Here is a 12875-nt window from a genome sequence, read left to right as displayed (position 1 = left end):
GGAGGAGAGGCTCATCTGATTGGTGAGTTGGGTTGAATATGTCAGCTCATGACCTTGTTCTCTCTCTTCACTTGTTCTCAAACAGAAAATAATCTCTTCCTGCTCATTTACTTATGTGTAATTATCTCAATGAGTTGTCACAGAAGCCAGGGTCCTCTGCTGTCTGAACACAACTCTCCTAACAGTAAGTCCCAAAGCCTATTGATAGAAAAGTAGAGAAAATCTCCATTTGGCTCAAATATAAGTCACATGATCTAGTCTGGTATGGTCATTATTAAAGCTGATATTTTGTCTCCAGTCTGACTTTGTCAACTTAGTTCCAAACCTGGAGAAGAGACATAAGGTGAGTAGCACCCATAAACTCCGAAATATTTCAAGACTAATGGTGGCATTTCAACCATGATCAGAACATGATCATTTTGAATTGGGACAGCAGGGTGTATGTGGACTAGAGGGAATAAAGCTAGAGATCAATAGAAGAGATGTATGGCCACTGATACCGTCCAGGATAGAAAAGACGAAGGTTTGAACTAAGGTGGTTCTGACGAAGAGGAGGAGATAAATTTTGCCAGAGTCGAAATCTGCAGAGCTTCATGACTGATTAGGTGTGGGGTGTAAGAATGGAACCAGAATCCAGAAAGATATCTAGGTTCCTGGACTTTGTTTTTACTGAGTGACAAATCTGCTTCAATTTTATTTACGGCAGCCTGCTCTGCTTCTCTGGATTGAAGTCTTATTTTTTTCCCTCATAATCCTTTATCCCCAAGATTCCTCTTAGAAGCTATCCCACACTTCCTGTGACCAAGCTCATTGCAATCTCATTATATAAATTTTGCAGGGATCTGCCAGATGAGCTGCTTCCTCATATTTTGTCTCAGCTTTAGCCTCCTTTCTTCTTTCTTCTCTCTTTAACCATCTCACTCAAATTTAGCACTGTTATTTCCTCAATGCCATAGCGGCAGATTTGTCTGTGTCTTACAGGAAACTTACACACCTTGTGACAAGAAACCACCATTATTGATCTGTCCAGGAAAACTAGTCATAAGAACAAGGTATAAATGTATAAATGGCCCACTGACAAAGGAACCCAGAACTGAGACAAGGATAAGTCAAAGGGTGGGATCAGTTCTAGAGCTAACTTCCAACAATTTCAGTGTCTGTGCATAACTAAAAATAGGATTTTCTTCCAGTGCTTCTCAATTAATTAAATTTTTCACTTTTATCTGGCATCAGATACATAGGAAACTATAAAGAAAAATAGTTTAAAGATATAATTGTGGTATTGGTGGATACAATATTGGGAGAAAGAAAAAGGTTTTGGTTGCAAGGGAAAGATGATTATAGAATAATAGCTCTCCACAAATACAGAGAAAATTAAGGGTCATCAATATTATCAGAAAGTCTCTGACTCTAGCCAATTGAATCATCAGTTACTTATAATGGAAGACATGATCCAAGATGGCAAACTAAGCACTGGTATTTAAATTTTCTTACTTTCAAAATCCCCTTAGATGATGAAAAAATTTAAAAATCAAAATAAAATTCACCACCACTGGGAAAACAAGAAGCGGGGAATACTACTTCTGGCAGGTTTGGGTAGACTAAAACACCTGAAAATTCTCCCACTTTGAATTCTCCCACTTAAATGCTTGTAAGTGATGAATAAATATTACACATTATTTAAATACATAACTATATATGTAAGAAAGAAGAGAAATTCCCCCATTGTAGATAAATGAGGAAGTGAAAGCAGAGTGTTAAACATGTAAATTGGCATTAGTGTTACCCTGAGAGGAGTAAGGGAGGAAATTAAACAGTAGCTACTTTTTTTTTTTCTTTCTTTCTTTTTGATGGACTCTTGCTCTGTCACCCAGGCTGGAGTGCAGTGGGGGCAATCTCAGCCCACTTCAATCTCTGCCTCCCAGGTTCAAGTGATTCTCCAGCCTCAGCTTCCCAAGTAGCTGGGATTACAGGCACCCGCCACCACGCCCGGCTAATTTTTGTGTTTTAGTACAGATGGGGTTGCATCATGCTGGCCAGGCTTGTCTAGAATCCCTGATCTCAAGTGATCCACCAGCCTCGGCCTCCCAAAGTGTGGGATTACAGGTGTGAGCCACCATGCCCAGCCAACACTAGATACTTTTTATAGGCTTAGTGTTTAAAGTCCATGTGGAACTAGGAAACAAAACCTTAAGGCTTCAAAAGGAAGAAACTTGAAACTAAAACACCTGCATAAAGTGTGAACCCTCAAAAGGCTACCTTTTAATAAACGAACGGTGGGTCGAGGGGAAAAATCCACCCATCAGCACAGAGAGATGATAAGCAAGTTTGTCTTTGTATGAGTTCTGGGAAAAACATAAAATTTCCCCTGAAATAACTAAAGCCCAGGACCATGCCACATTAATGTGCGTGCTCTGGGAAAGTCCAAAGAAGGAATTACCATAAAAATTGTTCCTAGGCCAATGAAATTTCCAGGGCTTAGCAGAAACAAATGCAAACTGGATTTTGAAGGACACAGCAGAAGCCCAGGCCACAGTGACACCAGCAAGATGGCAAACTAGAAGATATTAGGCTTCATCCTCCCTCTCACACAAAAAAGATAGTTATCTATGAATGATAATAGCCTTAAGAGGGCTCTAGGGTCCATTTAAGAATTTACAGCAACAGATTAGATTTAAAAAGAAAAAAAAGAAAAATAATTACACAGAAATAATTTCTGGGGAGAATGGTGTACCTAAGACATCTGGAGATGGCTAGAAACCAAGACAGGCAGGAGCTATTCAGATCAGCCAGGCAGTAGGTGGCCGGCTCTGAGAAAACATGGGCATTTTCACCACTAAGGCAACCAACAGCCATCCCTGCTGCAGACTCCCAAGGAGAAGATGCTGCTGCATGCCACCTTGCACACCATTATCAGTGCAGCAATGAGGATGCCTGTGCCCTAAGCACACCACGCCAGACTCAAGCCATGGTTCCTCCACATGTGACCATGCTTCAGACCCCAACTCTGTGCCTTTTTTCCATGGACACTATACATCAGACACTGGTGCCACTATCACTGCAAGCATGCCCTCAAGATGAACCTGGCAAAAAAGAGAGCCTCTTAGCCATGACTTCCCCAGTGGAACAAAAAGAGATTGGAAGGACCACAATAGCCTTCACCACTGAAGACCCTAACAGCTCTCACTATTGCTGAGGACACCTACTGCGTTGGCCACTGAGAATACCTGCAATCTTTGTCAACATCAATTTCAGCTGACAGAGCTGCATGGAGACTAAACTTCTGCACGTTCAGTGGAGCTAGAACTGCTGCACTCCTTCACCCCCAGCTGGTACCTTTGGTCCCATCTCAAGGGGAAGATTTTTCTCTGCTAAAATCAGTCTATAAAGTCTAGAAGAGATGACTGCTCCATCAATGTGCAGACATCAAAGAAAGGCAACAAGAAAAAAACAAGAAAACAAAATACCACCAAAAATTGCATGCCTGTAATCCCAGTTACTCGGGAGGCTGAGGCTGGAGAATCACTTGAAGCCAGGAGGCGGAGGTTGGAGTGAGCTGAGATACCACCACTGCACTCCAGTCTGGGCAATTTAGTGAGACTCTGTCTCAAACGAAACAAAACAAAACAAAAACAAGCAAACAAACAAAAAACCCAATGATCTTCCAGTAACTGACACCAAAGAAATGAATTCCAAATTTGCCTGACAAATAACTCAAAATAATTGTTTGGAGAAAGCTCTGTAAACTACAAGAGAACACCCAAACAATTTAACAAAATTAGAGAAATAAGATATGAACAAAATGGAAAATTTAGCAGAGGGATTAAATCATTTTTTAAAATAAATTCTAAAGCTGAAGAATATGATGAATGAAATGAAAAAAAGGCAATAGAAACATCAGTAGCAGAATTGAGAAGCAAAAGAATTTGTGAATTTGAAGACATTATTTAAAAAATATCCAGTCAGTGGATAAGGAAGACTGAAAGAAAAAGAGAAAGAATTCCTATGGAATTTATGGAACAGCATCAAGGCAGCTAACATTTGCATTGTAGGAATTTAATAAAGAGAAGAGATCAAGAAAAGGACCAAAAGTTTATTTGATGAAATGATGTCTGGAAACTTTCAAAATCTAGGAAAAGATATAGACATACAGGTACAGAAAGCTCAAATATCTCCAATCATATTCAATCCAAAGAAGGCTACACCAAGACATTTTATAATCAAACTGTTAATAGTCAAAGACAAAAAGAATCTTGAAAGCAACAGGAGAAAAGAAGATCCTATTATAAGGGGATCCCTAAAAGGCTATCAGGGGATTTCTCAGCAGTAATTCTGCAGGCCGGGAAACAGTGGGATGATATATTCAAAGTGCAGAAAGAAACAAAAATGTCCAACTGGCTAGGCGCAGTGGCTCATGACTGTAATCTTAGCACTTTTGGATGCTGAGGCTGGAGGATTGTCTGAGGTCCAGAGTTCAAGACCAGCCTGGCCAAAATGGTGAAACCTCATCTCTACTAAAAACACAAAAGTTAGCCAAGTGTGGTTGCGGGTGTCTGTAATCCCAGATACTCAGGAGGCTGAGGCAGGAGAATCACTTGAACCCAGGAGGTGGAGGTTGCAGTGAGCTGAGATTGCACCACTGCACTTTAGGCTGGGCAACAAGAACAAAACTCCGTCTCAAAAAATAAATAAATAAATAAATAAAATAAAGAAAAGATATTCAACAAAAAATACTTTATACAGCAAAGCTGTGCATCAGAAATGAAAGAAATACTTTCCCAGATGTGCAAAAGCTGAGAGAGTTTATCACCACTACATCTACTTTATAAGAAATGCTCAGTGGAGTTCTTCAACCTGAAAGAAGGGACACTAACTGATAACATGAAAACACGTAAAGTAGAAAACTCACTGGTAAATATTAACTCATAGTCAATTTCAGAATATTCTAGTACTGTAATTGTGATATGGATGTCATTTATATCTCTAGTGTAAAGGTTAAAATGCAGAAGTATTAAAAATAATTTATAGCTATAATAATTTGTTAATAGATACACAATATAAAAGGATGTAAATTATGACATCAAAACATAAAATGTGTGGGGAGGTAAAAAGTATAAAGTATTTGTATGCAATCCAAATAAAGTTGTTATCAGCTTTCATTGATATAACTACAAGATGTTTTACATAAGCATAGTGGTAACCACAAAATAAAAATAAAAACCTATAATAGGTATATGAAAGATAAAGAGAGAAATTAAAGCATACATACCACTACAGAAAATCATCTAATCACAAAGGAAGACAGCAGGAGAGGAAGAAATGAACAAAGGATCTATAAAGCAATCAGAAAATAATTTAACAAAAGACAGTAGTAAATTTTTACCTGTCAATAACCTTGAATGTGAATGTGTTAAATTCTCCAATCAAAAGATATAAAATGGCTGAATAGACTTTTTTAAAAGACCAAGCTATATGCTGCCTACAAGAGACTCACTTCACCTTTAAGGGAGCACATAGACAGAAAGTCAAAAGATGGAGAAAGGTAGCCCATGCAAATAGAAACCAAAAGAGAGGAAGAGTAGCTATACTTATGTCACACAAAATAGGCTTTCATTCAAAAACTATAAAAACAGATGAAGAAGATTATTAATAATAAAAATGGGTCAATTCTTCAAGAGAATATAGCAATTATAAATTTATAACCACTCAATATCAGAGCACCTAAATATATAAAGCAAATTGAATTGATATTAAGGGAGAGATCAACTGCAATATAATAATAGTAAAATTATTGAATGTTCCACTTTTGACAATGAATAGATTGTCAAAATCAATAAATCCCATAGGCTTTCTTTATTCCTTTCCATTATTTTTTCTCCTCTGATTGGATATTTCAAATAACCTGTATTTGAATTCACACATTTTTTCTTCAGATTCTCAATTCTGCTGTTGACACCTCTATATGCTTCAGACACAAAATCAGCAAAGAAATATCACACTTGACCTACACTTTAGAGCAAATTGACCTAACTAACATCTATAGAACATTCCATTGAACAGTAGCAGAATAGGTATTCTCAAGTATACATGAAATATTCTTCAAGATAGATCACATGTTAGGACACAAAACAATTATTAATAAATTTAAGAAGATTGAAATCATATTGCTGATTTCAACCACAATGTTCCAACCACAACGTTATGAAACTAAAAATCAAAAACAGGAGGAATGTTGGAAAATTTACAAATATATGAAAATTAAACAACACATGAACAATCAATGGTTTGAAGAATAAATCAAATAGAAAATTAACAAAATCTCAAGACAAACAAAAATGAAGATATGTTCTAAAACTTATGATATGCAGCAAAAGCAGTTTTAAAAGGAAAATTTGTAGCAATAAATGCCTACATTAAAAAATATAAGAAATACCTCAAATAAAAAACCTAACATGATACCTCAAGAAACTCGACAAAGAAGAACCAATTAAGCCTGAAAATCAGTAGAAGGAGGAAAATAACAAAGATTAGAGTAAAAATAAATAAAATAGAGACTAGAAAAAAATTATTGAAAAGATCAATGAAACTAATGGTTGCTTTTTGAAAAGATAAAACTGACAAAGTTTTAACTAGACAAGCATAAAAATAGACAAAACTGAAATAAATAAAAATTACAAATGAAAGAGAAGACATAACTGATACCACAGAAATAAAAAAGATTATAAGAGACTACTATAAACAATTATATTCCAACAAATTGGATAACCTTAAAGAAACAGATTAATTCTTAGGAACATACAATCTACTGAGATTGAACATGAAATAATAGAAAACCTGAATGGGCCAAAAATGAGTAAGAAAATTGAATCAGCAATTTAAAGAATCTCCCATCAAAGAAAAGCGCAGGACCTGTTACCTTCAGGGCTGAATTCTACCAACAATTTTTAAAAAGAACTAACACCAATCCTTCTCAAACTATTGCAAAACATTTGAAGACAGAATACTTCTACAGTCATTTTACAAGGTGAGCGTTACTCTAATACCCAAACAAGACAAGGACACTACAAGAAAAGGAACTACAGGCCAAAATCCCTGATGAACATAGGTGCAGAAATCCTCAACAAAATTCTAGCAAACCAAATTCAACTGCACATTCAAAGAATCATTCACCATAATATCAAGTGGAATTTATCCCTGGCATGCAAGGATGATTCAACATAAGCAAATCAATAAATTGATACATCACATTAACAAAATGAAGTACAAAAACTATATAATCATCTCAATAAATGCAAATGCAAATACATGCATAAAAAGCATTGTAAAACATTTAGCATCCTTTTATAATAAAAACTCTCAACACATTAGGATAGAAGGAATGTACCTCAACATGATATAGGCCATATATCACAGCCCACAGCTAACATCATACTCAACGGTGAAAACTTAAAGCTCTTTTTCTAAGCTTAGGAACAAGGCAAGGATGTCCGCTATCACCACTTCTTTTCAACATAGTTCTGGAAGTTCAAACCAGAGCAAGAAAGCAAGAAAAAAATCCCAAAGGCATCAAAATGGAAAAGGAAGAAGTACAGTTGTCTCTGCTTGAAGATGACATGATCTTACACACAGGGAACCATAAAGACTCCACCAAAAAACTGCTATACAGTAGTATAAAAGATATAACTTTAACATACAAAATCAGTAGCATTTCTATACACTAACAACAAACTATCTGAAAAAGGAAATCAAGAAGACAATCCCATATAAAATGGAATAACATACTTAGGAATAAATTTAACCAGGTAAATGAAAAGTCTCTATACCAAAAACTATAAAATGTTGGTGAAAGACATTGAAGAAGATACAAATAAATGGATTGAAAGAATTAGTACTGTTAAAATGTCCATACTACCCAAAGAGATTACAGATTTAATGTAATCCCTATTAAAGTTTGAATAAAATTTTTAACAAACAGAAAAAAATCCTAAAATTTGTATGGAACCACAAAAGGCCCCAATACAAAAAACAATTTAGCAAACTAATTCTGCTAAAATTTAATGCCATTTAATTTGACATGGTGAAATATATTCTTGAGCAGAAAGAACAAAGCTAGAGGTATTGCATTACCTGATTTCAAAATGTACTCAAAGCTTAATAATCAAACAAGCATGGCAACGGCATAAACGCAGAAATATAGACCAATAGAACTGAGTAGAAAGCCCATAAATAATTTCACATATTTATGCTCAATTGATCTTTGGCAAAGTACACACAAGAACAGGAACAAGAACACACAATGGGGAAAGGACAGTGTTTTCAATAAATGGTGTTGGGAAAACTGGGTATCTACATGCTGAATAATAAAATTGGATGCTTATCCTACACTATACACAAAAATCAACTTAAAGACTTAAATGTTAAAACTTGAAACTGTAAAATACTGGAGAAAACATAAGGAAAAACTTCTTGACTTCAATCTTGACAAAGATTTTTTTGGATCTGTTCCCAAAATTATCGGCAAAACCAAAAAACAAAAAACAAAAAAAACCAAAGACAGTATTTGTGAACCATATATCTGACAAGAGTTAGTATGCCAAATATATAAGAACCTCATGTAAACAACAAGGAAACAAATAATTCAGTTAAAAAGTTGGCAAAGAACCTGAATAGATATTACTCAAAAGAAGACACACAAATGGCCAGCAGGTATATAAAACAGGTATATATTAAACATTACTAATCATCAGAGAAGTGCAAATTAAAACCACAGTGGAATAGCACCTCATACCTGTTAGAATGTCTACTATCAAATAGACAAAAGATTACAAGTGTTGCCAAGGTTGTAGAGAAAAGGGAATTGTCTGTGGGAATGTAAATTAAAACATTCATTATAGAAAACAGCATAATAATAGAGTTACCATATGACCCAGCAATCTCACTACTGGGTTTACATACAAAGGAAATGAAATCAGTATGTCAAAAAGATATCTGCACTCCCATGTTCACTGCAGCATTACAATAACCAAGATATGGAATCAACTTCCCTGTCCATCAACGAAAGAATGGATTTTTAAAATGTGGTATGTATACACAATGTAATACTATTCAGCCTTCAAAAAGAAGGAACTTATATCATTTATGACAATGTAGATGAATCTGAAGAGCACTATGTTGAGTGAAGTAAGTCAGGCATGGAAAGACAAATACCACATGATCTCACTTACCTGTGGTATCTAAATAACTCCAATTCATAGAACCAAAGAGTACAATGGTGGTTGCCAGGGATTGCGGGGCAATGGGGAGTTATTGGACAAAGGATGTAACATTTCAGTTAGAAAGTTTTGGAGATCTATTATACAGCATGGTGTTATAGTTAATAGTAATGTATTCTATATTTGAAGACTGCTAAAAGATTACCTTGTAAATGTTCCCACTATAAAAAATGGTAAGTATGCAAAGTGATGTATATGTTAATTAGCCAAATCTAATCATTTCACAATGTATACATATATCAAAACATCACATTGTGTACCATAAATATATACAATGTTTATTTGCCAATAATACCATAATAGCCTTCACACACACGCAAAAAATAAAGGAACCCAGGCCACATGGAATCCCCACATTGTACAGGACACTTCTCAATGTAAAATCACAAAATCTACCAAACTACCATAAACAAGGTTTAAATACGTGAGAGGAAGAAAGATTGGTAGAGGCTAGAGTTCAAGACCACCAGTCTGAGCAACATAGTAAGACCCCATCTCTAGAAAAAGAAAATTAAAACTTAGCTGGGCATGGCGGTGCACCACTAGTTCCAGCTACTTGGGGGGTTGAGGTGGGAGGATTGCTTGAGTCCAGGAGTTTGAGGTTGCAGCAAAACTATGATCATGCCACTGTGCTACAGCCTGGGTGATAGAGTGAGATTCTGTCTCTAAAAATATTATAATAAATATAAATACATTAAATAAATAAATATAAATAAAATAAGTGATTAACTCAGGATTAAATGTCTAAAACTTCAAGTAGTAGATTTATCTGAGAATTACAGTGTATTTAAACTTTAAGCTTGTTAAAAATCATAAAATCAAGTGTTAAGCCAATAATAGTAAAACACAACAAATAACAAAAAACTCTGTGAAGGAATGATAATAATGCTAATAATAATTTATTTTTTGAGGACTCAATGTCATTTCAGGCACTGTCTTAAGCATTTTACACAAATAATTTTACTGAATTACCAAAACAACACTATATTTATTTATATACAATTGTTATTTCAATTTTACACATCAAGAAGCACAAAAGGTTAATTAATTTAACCAAAACTGGAGAGCTAGTAAATAATGGAGGCAAAATGTAAATCCAGACAATCCTCCGAAACCATCCTTTTAACCATTTTGCTAATAAAATCTCAAAAAATGTAATCATTGAAATAGAAAATAAATAGGTTAAACAATAAAATAGATAAACAGTTGAAGAAAGAACTAGCAAACTGGAAGATAGAGATTAAGAAATTACCTAAAACGCAATGAGATAATGAAATGAAAATTTGGCAAGACTAATTAAGAGTCATGAGAATAGAATGAAGTCTAGGAAACTTCTAACATAAATTTCTGAGGGAAAGAATTCAAATAATGCTGCAGCAGCATAATAATAAAGAGATAATAACCGGATATTTAAAAGGCATGATACCTTCGACTTGAGTTATGAATCTCTAGCAAAATAAATCCACATTTAGACAAATCATAGTGAAATTGCATAATATCAAATATAAAAGTCTTAAAGGCAACTGGAGAGAAAAGATAGATTAATTATAAAGAAACAACAATTAAATAGATTTCTCAAAGAAAGTAGTAGAAGCTAGAAGACCATAGAATAAAATATGACAACTGTTGTGCAGAAAGCTATGCTATTGATCTTAAATTCTGCTTTTGGACTTTTTGGACAAATAAACTCAGAGACCCTATCAGAAATGATGGGAAAGTTTAAGTTCTTAAAGAAAGAAATTGATTAAGAAGAAGTGGAATGTAAGAAGCCATAGATAATGTTTAATGTGAGTATTAAGGTAAAGAAGGGATGATCATACAATACAAACAAGTTCAAACTCCTGATCACATGATACTCCAATTTCATCCTTTGAGGCCCTCCATGAGCTCCAGGCACATGGCACTGGCAGGCAAAATATAAAATGTAAAAAAGCTGTGTTAGTTTTATAAAAAGAAAATGAAAATTTCCATGGACCAGAAACAGAAAATCAAAACAGAAAATGTAAATGAAGAAAATAAGAAAGCAAGGATATCAAGAGAAAGAACATGAAAGCATGGAAATAGAAAGTACAGAGTTCTGAGCTGGGACTAAATTTGATGTGCCTGAGGAAACCTGAGACTAATGTGTTTGAAGTGAATTATGCAAGGGGAAGAGTGGTAGGAAGATCTGTAGTATTAGTTGTAGTCCAAAACAGGCTTAGGTTGAATTTAAGTGAGATAAAATAGAATAATAATAAAAGGGAAAAGAACAGACTATTTAAATAAACAGTAGTGAACAATTTATATGTGTTTGAAAAAAAGTTAAATCCCTACCCCTCATTTTAAATTAAAAAAAATACATAAAGATAAAAACAGTAAAAGTTAGATTCCTACCTCATACCACATATACACATAATGTATTGAGTGAATATATAATAAAACTATGGAGGCATTGTAAGAAAATATTAGAATGTTTTATAACATGGCAACATGGTCTGATAGAAAATGACAGAAATATAGGAAACTTAGTAGTCAAGATTTTAAAAAATTGAGTTCAGCTGTGCAAAAACTAACCTTCCATATTTTAAAATTCACTGTAAACAAAAAGTGAAGTGAAAGATTGTACAAAAATATTGGCATCACATACAATGGAGAAATGGTCAAAAGCATAATGTTCAGTAGTTGTTTTCAGAGTGGCATAAATAGACTGGACATGAGTATGAGGGAACTTTCTAGAGTGATGAAAATACTTTAAATCATGATAAGGGTTTGGATTACTTGAATGCATACATTTGTCAAACTGATGGAACTATGCACATAAAATCTGTGTATTTCACTGTTATAAATTATGTCTTAATAAATAGTTCCTATAAAAACTGTAAGAAAAACACAAATGACATAGAAAATGGGCAAAGGCTGAACACAGGACTCTTTCTCTCTCCTGCTGCCATGTGAAGAAGGACATGTTTGCTTCCTCTTCTGCCATGATTATAAGTGTCCGGAGGCCTCTCTAGCCATTTGGAACTGTGTGTCAATTAAACCTCTTTCCTTTATAAATTGCCCAGTCTTGGGTATGTCTTTGTTAGCAATGTGAGAACTAACGGACACACCCCACAAACTGATTTCCCAGATGTTATGGGTGGAGGTATAAATTGATACAGCCTTACCTTAGAAACATTGAAGACTATTTAACAAGAATATTTAATATGCATAATCTAGCAATACTAGATTTACAAATTTATCCTTCAGATAGTCCAGCAGGAGTGCATAATATGCTTGTACAAAGACATTTGTTTGAACTTTGTTTTTATAATATGAATTTTTTTGGAACCTCCTTAATGTCCACCAGTGGTGAGAAGGATTAAAATATATTATGATAGTACTTAATGCCACTGAACTGTACACTTAAACATGGTTAAAATGATCAATTTTATGTTATGTATCTTTGCTACAATAAAAAAGAAAAAAGTTATGATTTATCTATATAACACACTACTATTGAGACTTTTAAAATAGTATAATAGATCTATTTGAAAATATTTCATGATGGTTTGTTAGATAGGTATACTTCTAAATGTTTATATACTTACATGTATGTATAAGTATGTACACAAAAATCGAAAA

This window comes from Macaca mulatta, chromosome 1, assembly GCF_049350105.2.
Source record: "Macaca mulatta isolate MMU2019108-1 chromosome 1, T2T-MMU8v2.0, whole genome shotgun sequence".
Taxonomy (NCBI): Eukaryota; Metazoa; Chordata; class Mammalia; order Primates; family Cercopithecidae; genus Macaca; species Macaca mulatta.
This window is presented reverse-complemented; position numbering follows the sequence as displayed.